Here is a 14449-nt window from a genome sequence, read left to right as displayed (position 1 = left end):
ATAGTTAAGCACTTTGATATACCTAATTCAAACAAACAAAAAAATAAATAAAATCCCCAGGGAAATCTTTGCCAGTAGTAGAAAAACGTTACAACCTCTCAATCTAAATCACATGTCAAAGCTGATATTTAGATTCCAATATCACGTATAAATCTAAAATCCTTTGACATTTTATATGACTTAAATATGCATTTTAGCTCCAGCTTGCAGCATCCCTTTGTCAGGAAGGTGGTCAACTATTGCAGGGTTGGATCAATTCAGAAGTAACATGCAATGCCAGGCTTTGTAGCCACGGGTAGTCTGGTTATGAGAGTCTACCCTTGTAACAACAGAGAAGCAAATAAAATTTAGGGAAGTTATACATTGAAATTATGTATTTCCATTGTGTCTTTAGAATGAAGAAACTCTCAGGACTTGGGATGTAGCTGGCGGGTAAAATGCCTGCCTTCCCAAGAAAAGGCTCTGCGTTCAATTCTCAGTACTAAGAATAAAAATAAATTAGAATAAAGAAATTTTCAAGCTTTGCTCATTTGTATTATTAATGAAATGTCCTCTGATGAAATGATGCTCTTTTTTTTTTTCAACCATAGAACTCTTTTAAGGTCTAAGAGGAGTAGGACTCAGTTGAGCAATAAGGACCAAAGTGTTAACACAGACTTTATTGTGATCCTTAATTCCAATTTATCATTTCCACTCTACTATCCTTAATTTCAAATTATCTTTTTCACTCTACTTTTCAGGGAGTGAAAAGGAGTCTGTCGAGTACACATTATTTGAGAAGATAGAAACTAACTTATAGAAGTATAAAAGAAAACGAATTCCACTTTATGGACAGTTATGCTCATATTTTCACAGGAGAAGAAATATGGAGGTAGCTTAATTATAATGACTTAAATGGATTTTGGTTTAATTCTTTTTAATGCAGAAGCTTATAAGGTAGACCCATGTCATCAGTACAAGAAAACAGGTTACAGGAAAAGCATATATTTTACAGTGAACATTTGTAGATTGCATATTGGAATAATGTGTATATATTTATTCAATATATCGCAAACAAGAGAGAGTTAAAAGGTAAAAAACTACTAAATACATGTTTGTTTTTATCCCAACCCCAGGACAGATTGCTGAGCAATCTGTCATAAAACTTTACTTTTAGTTTCCAAACTTTTCCTGCAGCAAGAAGAGATGGCAGTGTTTGGAAATGGTAAAACTGAAAACATCTCAGAAACACAAAAGTTCTCTGAAGAAACTGCCTTTTTCCTGGGTAGAGTCGTGCTACAGGCTTCCTGCCAGGGAGATAGACTCCTTGCCACCTAAGCATACTAGCATGAGCATATGTAAATCAATCCTTCTATCATACAGATGAAAGCTGAGCAAGCCTACAGGTAAGGAAGAATGGTCTGCAATTATTCAGGCTCACCTCATCTCACTAGTCTAAGAGAAGAGCACTTACTTCTTTCTAAATGAAGTACAAATCCCATTGTAGTGGTTTTGTTTGGCTAACACGGTCATGTGACTCAGTGTCCATGAGTTTCCAGAGGGCTGTATTGATACCCTTTTCCCTGGAATCCATGCAGTACAGCAAGGCCATTTTCCCAAAAGTAATAGTACCACTAATTCTAGACTGGAGAAGAGATGATGGTTATATGCAATCGAAGCAATGTCCTCCTCAAGTGACAAAACCGCAGGAGCACTGTTGGAAAGAAACAGAAATACAAAAGGTCTAATTTGCTTCTGCCATGTACTTGCATATTTTCGATATTTAAAAACTTTAGTGGATATTAAAAATGTACAGATAAACAGAATAATCTCCAAGTCAGGCTTATTTGTGGTTCTCTCTCTCTCTCTCTCTCTCTCTCAATCACACACACACACACACACACACACACACACACACACACACACTCTTTCAGAATGCTCAATGAAGGAAACCAGCCTACCTCAGCCTTAGGTATGAAAGAGGTTTCAAAGGCACACACTGGACAATTACTGAAAAGCATGAGCCTTGGGTCCATTTATAATATATGGGAATTGTCCTAGAGATTCTGAGTATGATGATCAATGTTGATAAGCTAGCCAACTATATATCAAATAGGCCATATTGGATATATAACCAAAAGGAATGGTGTCCTTAGGGAGCTTTATATTCTATCTGTCTTCTCTAAGCCTTACCAAGGCTCTAGGGTAAAAGATTTTAAAATATTTTGTAGCAAAGTTTTCCATTAATTTTTTCCCCAAATGATGTCTTTACTCAGCTGTTCAACACATACAGCAAATAAAATAAAACTACTTAGGTTGAGTGTGAGTTTGGGAAGGAGCTTGCCTAGGCCAGGCTTCTTCCTGCCATTATTCTTGTGGTCAGTCAGAGTTGATCTAACCAATGAAGGAGGCAGGACTCATAGATGTTAAAAGTCTTATTGTGCTGATTTCTATGCCAAATTTTAGTCTGACAATATGATTTTCAGCGTAATTTTTAATTGTGGGAAATTCAACCAAAATTCCCTCAAACAGTAATGATTTGCTATTAGAAAACAAGTAGAACAAATCTTAAAGAACAAAGAATAAAGTATAGAAAAGAAAATATTTTCTGTTAACAATGGATATAGTACCATGGAAGAATTGGATAAGCAAAACTTAGACAATAAATCCAAACCTTTCAGTAGAACCCAGCTCTCCCAGTGATATAAAAAGCATTCCAGGGACCATAGAGATTTTGAAATCACTGCAGAGGGAATACAAATACAGTTTGTAGAGGTTAATTAGGGCATTAGAGGACAATATTGCTTTTGGAAAGTTTTTTTTTTTAAATAACTTGATTGCAGAAAGATTTCAAATAAATTTCTGAGAGAAAACAAATGAGTTTTTGGATTTAAATTTAAATAGTTGAAACAAGTTTATCCTAATGTAACATGCCTTAGAATAACTATGAAGATCATCATTTATACTGCCCAAAATACAGGAAACATTTTTTTTTTCCTCCAACTGAGGCTACTAGAGAATTAAAGCATATAGAAAAGAGTTTTTTTTAGTCATGTGGAAATTCTTGAAAGTGAAAGATGAAGACTGGTACCTTGAAAAGGGTTAGACAAAGCTGATGTCATAGTGTTCACTTCCAAATGTTCAATGACAGTAAATGTATTTCTCTCCAAACCCTAAGAGCAGCTGAAAGATGTTATCTAATTAATCCATTCCTTTAAAAAAATGATACTTATATCACCCCATGAGATAGTCATGTGTTCTACTGCAATTATGCTGAGAGAATCAAGGAATCTATGACAAAGGACTTGTCATTCATCCACTTAGCAAACAGATACAAGGCAATGTCACTATCTGTAACAGGTGTTGAGGATAAGCAGCAAATAAGATATAATCTCTGTGAGAAATGCACAGTTCAAGGTAAAATAGATATAGAGATCACATCAGCATGATGTAGGTATTCTGAGAAGTAACTACAACATTATCTTTGGAAAGATATTTAAGAGGATGTTCAGGAAGGGTTTGTCATCAATAGGGAACCTAGATATACAAGTTGGCCAGGAGAGGAGAGGGATGAAAGGATGTTCCAGTGAGAGGGGTCACAATATGCAAAAACCTAAGGGCCAAATACAAAGGTCATGTTAGAGGCTCAGGAATCAGTGTCACTGAAGTAATAGTTAGAGAAGGGGTGTTATGATACTATCCTGATAACATAAACAGAATCTAGACAATGAAAGGCCACAAATAGCATGTCAGGGATTTGAGGCATTATATAAGGCTTTCAAGCAAAAACTGATTTTTGCTGGATCTGAATACAAAACAGATTATTCGGACTGGAAGTGGAGAAGGGTGTGAAGGTGAGCAAGACTGTATGCAAGGAGAACAATGAAGAGGGAACAGTTCTTCAGTAAGAGAATTCAAAATTTCATTGGGACCAAACAGAGGTAGCAGAAGTGAGGACAGAGAAAACTGCCCCAATCCAACTGGTCTTTATGAGGCCCAGCAGATAAGACTTTGCAGCAGGAAGGACAGAGACCAAAAGAAGGGAAGTAGGAAACCATCTGGGTTTTAGGTCTTGGCATTGGGTGTCCTTAAATGGGGAGTACAGGCTGGATTCTGGTTGATGAATTTAGTTTTTAACATGTGGAACTTGGGGGTTCTCTGGTTCCCCAAGAGAAATTCTTGTGTTTTCTCTATTCTTTTCTTTACTTTTTAGGTACTAGGGATTAAACTCAGGAGCACTCTACCACTGAGCTACATCACCAACCTTTTTTCATTTTCTGAGTCAGGGTCTCTTTGAATTGCTGAGGCTGGCCTCAAACTTCTGATGCTCCTGCTTCAGTCTCCTGAGTAGCTGTTATTATAGTTGTGCACCACACACCTCTTGGAATTTTTGTTCTTATCATGATCCTACTTTGTTGAATGTAACTGCATTAGATGAAATAGGACAATTGAAGGAAAGATTATATACTGAAGGGAAATATTGATGAGGAAAAGGGAGATAATTGGAAAACAAACCACTGAACCAGTGAAATAAAATGAAATGCCCGGTACAGCGGCTCACACCTTTAATCCCAGCCACTTGGGAGACCAAGACAGAAGGATCCCAAGTTGAAAGCTAACCTTCACATCTTAGTGAGACCCTGTCTGAAAAATAAACATTAAAAAGGACTGAGAATGTAGTCCAGTGGTAAATCACACCTGGGATCAATCACCAGTACCAAAAGGGGAAGTAAAGAAAGGGAGAAAAGACACTACTCAGTGAAATGGAATTACAAAATCATAGTATAAGTATTGTGAGTAGTTTTCCACATTTAGAAGATTAAAGAAGCAAGCAACACCTGAATTGCATGTTGTCTGTATAAATTCACGGAGGCAAAGCATGAACACCTGTGTGTACACATGGAAGTCAGTGGAAACATGAGATTAGTAGAAAATAATGTCAGACCACCTACCTGACATGGGTAGCCAATAAGATTGGCTGTCTTGACTTGATTGACCTGATTGGCCTCAGTGTCAGTGTTCATCTCTTAAGGACATATGTACATCTCATATTGAATATTCTGAGGTTTCTTGACAGGAGATTTTTAGTGAGGAAATGTTCCGATTCTGAAAGACTATCGTTATTATGCATGAAACTTTGTTGATCAATTTTTTTAAACATCATGACATATGCAGAATGGAAATATTCTTAATTTAAGATTTAATGGATTTCCTTTTCCATGTAATATATACTAGATAATTGTCCGATCTTGACAATGTAAAAAATAAAATACAAATAACAGAAGTTGAAAGAACTCAGAGGGGGCTGGGGTTGTGACTCAAGTGGTAGGCGCTCACCTGGCCTTCGTGCAGCCCGGGTTTGATCCTCAGCACCACATACAAAAAAAACCCAAAGATGTTGTGTCCGCCGAAAACTAAAAAATAAATATTAAAATTCTCTCTCTCTCTCTCTCTCTCTCTCTCTCTCTCTCTCTCTCTCTCTCTTCTCTTAAAAAAAAAAAAAGAAAGAACTCAGAGGAAGAGTCAAAAATACTAATATCTGTATGTTATAAGGCAGAGAATAAAAAATGAGTGTTTATGATTGATGAAACAAAAAATAAAATTATGAGTACTATTTAATGTTCAAATATAAGAATTTAGGAACAAAAGGATAGAAAGCTTGTATGCTATGTCACCTAAAGATTAAAATATAGCTACCAATTCATCACAGTGCTTGGCTGCAGTCATGACAATGGTATGAATGTGTGTGAACAGAGATTGTGTCAATCAGAAAGAACATACCATTAAAATGCACTATTGTGTTCCTAACAAAGTCAAGGGAGACTGGTACACTTGTGAAAGGATCACACAAAATACATTGAGAAACTCCACTGAAGGTCACATGCACACCATGTGTTATGGATTGGGGTTCTTAAATGTTCTGTTTGTTACAGAGGCAATGGCTGTCTTGGGAACATTAAATGGAGACCATATTAAGAGAGAAGGATTACCTCTGAACTGAAAGGCATTTTTGCAGCAATGAACTGTAGGGAATTTTATGTTTTATAGGGGTCCTTCACTCTTTTTCAGGGTCCCATGACTTTAGGACATTCACAGTACAGGCCAGCTTCCACTCCCAGGCTTGGTGTTCTTTTCGTCAGATTTCAATGTCATGATGTAGAAGATGGAAGATGGAAACGCCAATGCCTGTCTGAAGGAGCAAGTGGTTAAGGGATCTGGAAATGTTCTGTGACAGAGGCAATGCTATCTTGGGAACAGTAAATGGAGAACATGTTAAGAGATTACCTCAGAAGTGATAGCCAATTACAGAGCACTGAAGTGTTAGGAATTGGAAGGTCTCAAGTAGGTCTTTCTTTTCTTCTCTGATTTAGGACTTTCATAGTAAAGGCCAGCATCCACTCCCAGGCATGGTGTTCTTTTCCTCAGATTTCAGTGTCATGATATAGGAGATGGAAGAAGGAAATGACAATGCCTGTGTGGAGCAGCAACTGGATTAGGGTTCTGAGAAGTTCTGTGACAGTCATTGGTTGTCTTGGAAACATTAAATGAAGAGCATGTTAGTAGAGATGTATGACCTCAGAAGTGACAGCCAATGAAGGTGCACTGAACTGTTAGGAACTGGCAGGTCTCCAATGGGTCTTTCTTTCTTCTGGGGGTTCCATGACTTCAGGGCATTCAGAGTACAGGCCAGAATGCAGTCCCAGGTTTGGAGTATTTCCCCCCAAATTTTACTGTCATGCTGTAGAAGATGGAAGATGGAAATGACAATGACTGTTTGAAGCAGCAGCTGGGTTAGTGTTCTTGAAATCTTCTGTGACAGAGGCAATGGCTATCTTGGGAACATGAAATGGAAAGCATGTTAGGAGAGACATATAAACTCTAAGCTGAAAGGCATTGATGGAGCACTGAACTGTTAGGTATTTTCAGGTCTCAAATGAGTCATTCTTTCTTTTTCAGGGTCCCATGACTTTTGGGTCTTTTATACTAATGTTCAGCTTTCATTCCCAGGCATGGTGTTCTATTCCTTAGATTTTCAGCTCATGATGTAGAAGATGGAAGGTGGAAACGACAATGACTTCTGAAGTAGTAACAGGATTAGGGTTCTTGAAATGTTCTGTGACAGAGGCAATGGCTCTCTTGAGCACATTAAATGAAGAGTGTATCAGGAGAGATGGATTACCTCTCAGTTGAAAGCCACATATGGAGCACTGATCTGTTAGGAACTTGCATGTCTCAAGTGGGTCTCTGTTTTTCAGTGTCCCATGACTTTAGAGCCTTCATAGTATGGGAAGCTTCCACTCCTAGGCATGGTGTTCTTTTCCTCCGATATTACGGTCATGATGTAGAAGTTGGAAGATGGAAACAACAATGCCTGTGTGAAGCAGCAATTGCATCAGAGTTCTTGAAATGTTCTGCGACAGAGGCAATGACTGTCTGGGGCACATTAAAGGGAGAGCAAGTTAGGAGAAATGGATTACCTCTGAAGTGAAAGCCATTGATGGAGCACTGAACTGTTAGAAAATTACATGTCTTAAGCAGGTCTTTCTTTCTTTTGTTTTCCGGGTCAAATAACTTTAGGGCATTCATAGTAAAGGCAGGCTTCAACTCCAAGGTGTGGTGATCTTTTCCTCAGATTTTGCAGTCATGATGTAGAAGATGGAAGGCGGAATCGACAATGACTTCTGAAGCAGCAACTCGATTAGGGTTCTTGAAATGTTCTGTGACAGAGGCAATGGCTCTCTTGAGCACATTAAAAGGAGAGTGTATCCGGAGAGATGGATTACCTCTGAACTGAAAGCCACTTATGGAGCACTGCTCTGTTAGGAATTTGCATGTCTCAAGTGGGTCTTTCTTTATTTTTCATTGTTCCATGATTTTAGGGCATTCATAGTTCGGGAAGCTTCCACTTCCAGTGGAGGTATTCTATTCCTTAGAGTTTACTGTCACAATATAGAAGTTGGAAGATGGAAACAACAACGCCTGTCTGAAGCAGCAACTGGATTAGGGTTCTTGAAATGTTCTGTGACAGAGGCAATGGCTGTCTTGGGCACATTCAATGGAGAGCATGTTAGGAGAGATGGATTACCTCTGAACTGAAAGCCATTTTGCACCAATGAACTGTTTGGAATTGTATGTCTTACAGGGGTCCTTCACTCTTTCTCAGGGTCTCATGACTTTAGGGCATTCACAGTACAGGCCAGTTTCCACTCCCAGGCTTCCTGTTATTTTCCTTAGATTTCACTGTCATGATGTAGAAGATGGAAGTTGGAAACGACAATGCCTGTCTGAAGGAGCAAGTGGATTTGGGTTCTGGAAATGTTCTGTGACAGAGGCAATGCTATCTTGGGAACAGTAAATGGAGAGCATGTTAACACAGAGAGAGATTACCTCAGAAATGATAGCCAATTACAGAGCACTGAAGTGTTAGGAATTGGCACGTCTCAAGCAGGTCTTTCTTTTCTTCTCTGATTTAGGTCTTTCACAGTAAAGGCCAGCATCCACTCCCAGGCATGGTGTTCTTTTCCTGAGATTTCAGTGTCATAATATAGAAGATGGAAGAAGGAAACGACAATGCCTGTGTGGAGCAGTAACTGGATTAGTGTTCTGAGAAGTTCTGTGACAGTCATTGGTTGTCTTGGGAACATTAGATGAAGATCATGTTAGTAGAGATGTATGACCTCAGAAGTGACAGCCAATGAAGGTGCACTGAACTGTTAGGAATTGGCAGGTCTCCAATAGGTCTTTCTTTCTTCTGGGGGTTCCATGACTTCAGGGCATTCAGAGTACAGGCCAGAATGCAGTCCCAGGTTTGGAGTATTTCCCCCCAAATTTTACTGTCATGCTGTAGAAGATGGAAGATGGAAATGACAATGACTGTTTGAAGCAGCAGCTGGGTTAGTGTTCTTGAAATCTTCTGTGACAGAGGCAATGGCTATCATGAAAACATGAAATGGAGAGCATGTTAGAAGAGACATATAACCTCTAAACTGAAAGGCATTGATGGAGCACTGAACTGTTAGGAATTTTCAGGTCTCAAATGGGTCGTTCTTTCTTTTTCAGGATCCCATGGCTTTTAGGTCTTTCATAGTAAGGCCATCTTCCACTCCGGGCGTGGTGTTTTTTACCTCAGATCTTCAGGTCATGATGTAGAAGATGGAAGATGGAAACAACAATGCCTGTATGAAGCAGCAAGTGGATTAGGGTTCTTGAAATGTTCTGTGACAGAGGCAATGGCTCTCTTGGGAATATCCCATGGAGAACATGTGGAGAGAGATGGATTACCTCTGAACTGATAACCTTTGATGGAGTACTGTAATGCTAGGAGTTTACAGGTCTCAAATGGGTCTTTCTTTCTTTCTTTTTTGGTGTCCCAGGACTTTAGGGCATTCGTAGTACAGGCCAGCTTCCACTCCCAAGCATGGTGATCTTTTTCTCAGATTTTACAGTCATGATGTAGAAGATGGAAGATGAAAACAACAATGCCTGTGTGAAGCAGCAATTGCATCAGAGTTCTTGAAATGTTCTGTGACAGAGGCAATGACTGTCTGGGGCACATAAAGGGAGAACATGTTAGGAGAGATGGATTACCTCTGAAGTGAAAGCCATTGATGGAGCACTGAACTGTAAGAAAATTACATGTCTCAAGCACGTCTTTCTCTCTTTTGTTTTCCGGGTCGCATAACTTTAGGGCATTCATAGTAAAGGCGGGCTTCAACTCCAAGGTGTGGTGTTCTTTTCCTCAGATTTTCAGGTCATGATGTAGAAGATGGAAGGTGGAAATGACAATGACTGTCTGAAGCGGCATCTGGATGAGGGTTCTTGAAATGTTCTGTGACAGAGGCAATGGCTCTCTTGAGCACATTAAATGGAGAGTGTATCCGGAGAGATGGATTACCTCTGAACTGAAAGCCACTTATGGAGCACTGATCTGTTAGGAATTTGCATGTCTCAAGTGCGTCTTTCTTTTTCAGTGTTCCATGATTTTAGGGCATTCATAGTATGGGAAGCTTCTACTTCCATTGGAGGTATTCTATTCCTCAGAGTTTACTGTCATAATGTAGAAGTTGGAAGATGGAAATAATAATGCCTGTCTGAAGCAGCAACTGGATTAGGGTTCTTGAAATGTTCTGTGACAGAGGCAATGGCTGTCTTGGGCACATTCAATGGAGAGCATGTTAGGAGAGATGGATTACCTCTGAACTGAAAGCCATTGACGGAGAACTATAGTGTTAGGAATTTGCAGGTCTCATTGGGTCTATCTTTCTTTCTTTTTTGGTGTCCAGTGACTTTAGGGCATTCATAGTACAGGCCTGTTTCCACTCCCAGGCCTGGTATTCTTTTTCTCAGATTTTACTGTCTTGATGTAGAAGATAGAAGATGGAAACAACAATGCCTGTATCAAGCAGCAACTGGATTAGGCTTCTAAAAGGTTCTGTGACAGAGGTAATGGCTGTCTTGGGCACATTACTTTTAGAGCATGTGATAGAGATGCATTATCTCTGAACTGAAACCCATTAATGGAGCACTGACCTGTTAAGTATATGCAGGTCTCAAGTGCATCTTTCTATTTCGAGGTTCCATGCATTTAGGTCTTTCATAGTAGAGGCAGTTTCCACTCCCAGTCATGCTGCTCGTCTTTTTTCAGATTTCACTGTCAGGATGTAGAAGATGGAAGATGGAAACAACAATGCTAGTATGAAGCAGCAACTGGATTAGGGTTCTTGAATGATCTGACAGAGGCGATGGCTGTCTTGGAAACATTCAATGGAGAATCTGTTAGGAGAGATGGATTACCACTGAAATGGAAGCCTTTAATGCATCACTGTAGTGTTAGGAATTTGCAGGTCTTAAATGGCTCTTTCTTTCTTACTTTTCTGGTGTCCCATGATTTTAGGGCATTCATAGGAAACTGCAGCTTCCACTCCCAGTCATGGTGTTCTTTTCCTCAGATTTTACTGTCATGATGTAGAAGATGGAAGATGGAAATGACAATGACTGTCTGAAGCAGCAACTGCATTAGGGTTCTTTACAGGTCTGTGACAGAGGCAATGGCTGTCTTGGGATCATTCAATGGAGAGCATGTAAGGAGAGATGGAGTACCTCTGAAATGAAAGCCATTGATGGAGCACTGTGCTGTTAGCAATTTGCATGTCTCAAATGTGGCTTTCTCTCTTTTTTTCTTTTTTGGTTTCCCATGACTTTAGGGCATTCATAGTAAAGGCCAGCTTCCACTCCCAGGTGTGGTGTTCTTCACCTCAGATTTTCAGGTCTGATGTACAAAATGGAAGATGGAAGTTGGAAGATGGAAATGACAAAGCCTCTCTGAAGCAGCGGATTAGTGTTTTTGAAATGTTCTGTGATAAAGCCAAAGGCTGTCTTGGGAACTCTCAGTGGGAAAGCGCCCCTTGAGACTTCCCAGTTGCTATGGGAACGATCTGTTGAAACAGAGGTTCTGTGACACTCATGGAGTCCTTCACTTCTTGACCATGAGGTTTGGATGCCAGGTGTGGGAGTTAGAAGTTTATCAAAGCAAGCTGGTCATCATAATCAGGTTGCCCCTATTTATGACCCTGTTTTGCTTGCTTTGCACAAACTTTCTCCCCAAACCCCTTTCATTGATCACACTGAGAAGGCTTGTGGTCATTGCACTCCACAGTGTAATAGCCTGTTTGGGTCCCATCTGCTGCCACCTGCAGGGTGGTTAATTGAGGAAACCAGATGAGAGGCCATGGGGGATGAGAAAAGACAGAAATCCAAGGGGTGAAAAAGCTGGAACTGGGTGTCCATTACACTCTGGTAGAGTGCAACGGTCAGGAGCCAGCTCAACACGTTTGTTATATAAGTTTCGTACTTAAAAGGTGTTTTTGTGAGAAAATTTGTGCAAAGCCATCAAAACCAAGGTCATATGTATGACCAGTCCAATTATGAGTGGCAGCTTGTGCCCATAACGTTCCACCGCTGAGCCCTGCCACCTGAACCACAAGCTCAAGAACTGAATAGCTCCCTGGGTGGTACAGGTGGAACAGGTCTTCACCCAAGAAACTGGGCAGTCTTGACCAGCGCCTTGCATCAAGAATTCCCAGGAGGGGCATCACCTCCCGGACAATTAAAGAACCCCCTAATTTAGTCACTGCTCCCAACAACTGCCTAGATGTTATTCTATATGTCCATCAGTGTTGAGGAAAACACTTCAAGTTGCTGTTAATTTATATCCTAATGACTGGCTTCCAGTTGGAGCTCACTGGCAATTTTTGAGGCAATGATTTTAAAAGCCTTGGATTTCCCTGATCTGGGCTTGATGCGGACCCCGTTCAAAGCCAGTCTGGGAAGTTTACATACCTCCATCTCCCACTGCACCGGTTTCTCGGTGTACCCATCTCCATGGATGCAGAAGAGCAGAAAGGGCGTCTTGTGCATGTATTGGCAGTTGTTGGCATCTAGCACCTTTCGGATTTCCCTCATGATGTCACTGGGGTCCATGGCACTAGTGATTTTCATGCTCCAGGTGAAGTGCAGGGAGCGAGGTTTTGCTTGTTGGTTCTCCTTTCTCTGCTCAGCAGTGACATGATGACTTGAACATGATGACTTGTATCTCGGGGTCTTCCCAGACTCAGTTGGAGGCCTCCTTGTGATTTTCGATGTAAACTTGGGAAAAACACCAGTGGTGCCTCTTCTTTGAGTCTGGGGCAATGCTTCAGCTGGATGGACGCAGCTGGGTGAGGCAAGAGGACCTTCGTGTGTTGCAGTTTGGGATTCCCGGGGCTGGCGGTGGAACATTCGACGAAGGGCACTGGCTCTGGGGAAGCAGGTGCAGCCCCGGGTGGAGGTACTCGGGACACTGTGGGTTGAAGTCACTGGAGGGCTCTGGGCAGGGAAGGTGCTGTTGTTCTGCCCATTCCGGCTCACTGAACGTGTGTCTGCTTTCCTTGTTTTGCGGCAAATGTTCTTACTCCACAGTGTCTTCCCTCCAGATGGTGTGCTGCTCTTGTAGGCAGCAGGCATTTTCTTGAATTCAGGAGTCTCCAGCTCCTTGGGACTGGTGGTGATCCCAGGTAGGGGCCTGGCTGGAGAAATTCCCTTTCCTCCCACAGCACTGCCACCGGATTTCTGGGAGGCCATTTGATGTTCTCTGAGGTGACTCTGGGCAGTGCTGGTCGGATATGGCCCAGTTCCAGCATGGTCCAGGGACCGTGTCTGCTTCTGAGTGGAAACGCTTCGCTGCACTTTGCGGTGAGGAGGCCAGCTGGCGCTCTTTCTGAGGACCCTGCTTGGCTGCAGCTCAGCCAACGAGATGTTTCTGTGGGAGATGGCCACCTCTGGACCAACAAAGGGTTGGAGGACATCAAGTCCTCTGTTGATCCACCTGTCTCCCATAATTTCGGCCAGGGTGCTTCTCTTAGTTGGATTGAGCACCAGCAAGCGTTTCAGCAGATGTTCACATTCTGTTGACATGTACAGAGGGATTTGGTATCTACCTTGTAGCACTCTGTCTCTAAGTTCTCTCACATTGGCCCCAGCAAAAGGACGCGACCCGGTGACTAGGGTGTACAGAACCACGCCAAGACTCCACACATCGACTTCGGGCCCCTCGTACTCTATGCCCTGGAAGAGCTCTGGAGCTGCGTAGGGCGGACTGCCGCAAAACGTGTTGAGTTTACACCCAAGTGTAAACTGGTTGCTGAGTCCAAAATCGGCTAGCTTGATGTTCATCTCTGCGTCGAATAACAGATTCTCCGCCTTCAGGTCTCGGTGGGCGACCTGCTTTTGGTGACAATATTGGACTGCAGACACAATCTGCCGGAATATAGATCTTGCCTCCTCTTCCTGCAGTCTTCCTTTGTTGACCAGATAGTCCTTAACTCTCCCTCCACTGGCGTACTCCAGGACCAAACAGAGTGCTTTTTCGCAGTCCAGAGCTTCATAGAGCTTCACGATGTGTGGGTGGTCTAACATCTTGAGGATTCTCACCTCTCTGTACATCTTTTGGAGGACTTGTGGCTTCAGATGTCTCTTATTGATGATCTTGATTGCCACTTCTTGACCTGTGAGGACGTGACGGGCCAGCATGACTTTGGCGAAGGCCCCCTTGCCCAGGGTTTTCAGTAGTCTATACTCTCCAATGCGAGTCTGTTTACCTGCAGAGGAAGCTGTGGATTTGGGGCACTGTGCTCCAGAGTGCCCGGTGTGGGAGGTGTCTTCTGCCCGTCTAGCTCCATGCGAGGGGTGCATGGTTTGACCCAAGTTGATGATCGATGGGTCTAGGTGTCACTGGAAAGTTTAGGATTGGTGAGGGCTAGGCAAGGACGGGGGCGGGGGGAACAAGGAGAGAGTTGGAGATGGGTTGGGGAAAAAAATAGCCACAACTGCCTTTTACCAACAAATATCGTGCCCAGTTCAACAACTCGCTCTGGGAACATCGAAGGCCAAAAGGCAAATGAGGAGTGGTTCTAGGTCCACTCATTTCTAGGAT

General features: G+C 41.9%; 1 pseudogene; it reads right to left on the bottom strand.

Moving 5' to 3' along the window:
- Positions 1 to 12192: 12192 nt before the first annotated feature.
- On the bottom strand, positions 12193 to 14208 carry LOC143401918 (MAP/microtubule affinity-regulating kinase 3 pseudogene; annotated as a pseudogene).
- Between the last annotated feature and the right edge of the window lie 241 nt (positions 14209 to 14449).

The sequence above is a fragment of the Callospermophilus lateralis genome, chromosome 1 (genome assembly GCF_048772815.1).
Source record: "Callospermophilus lateralis isolate mCalLat2 chromosome 1, mCalLat2.hap1, whole genome shotgun sequence".
Lineage (NCBI taxonomy): Eukaryota > Metazoa > Chordata > Mammalia > Rodentia > Sciuridae > Callospermophilus > Callospermophilus lateralis.
Note: the sequence above shows the minus strand (reverse complement) of the source record. Positions and strands in the feature narration are given on the sequence as shown.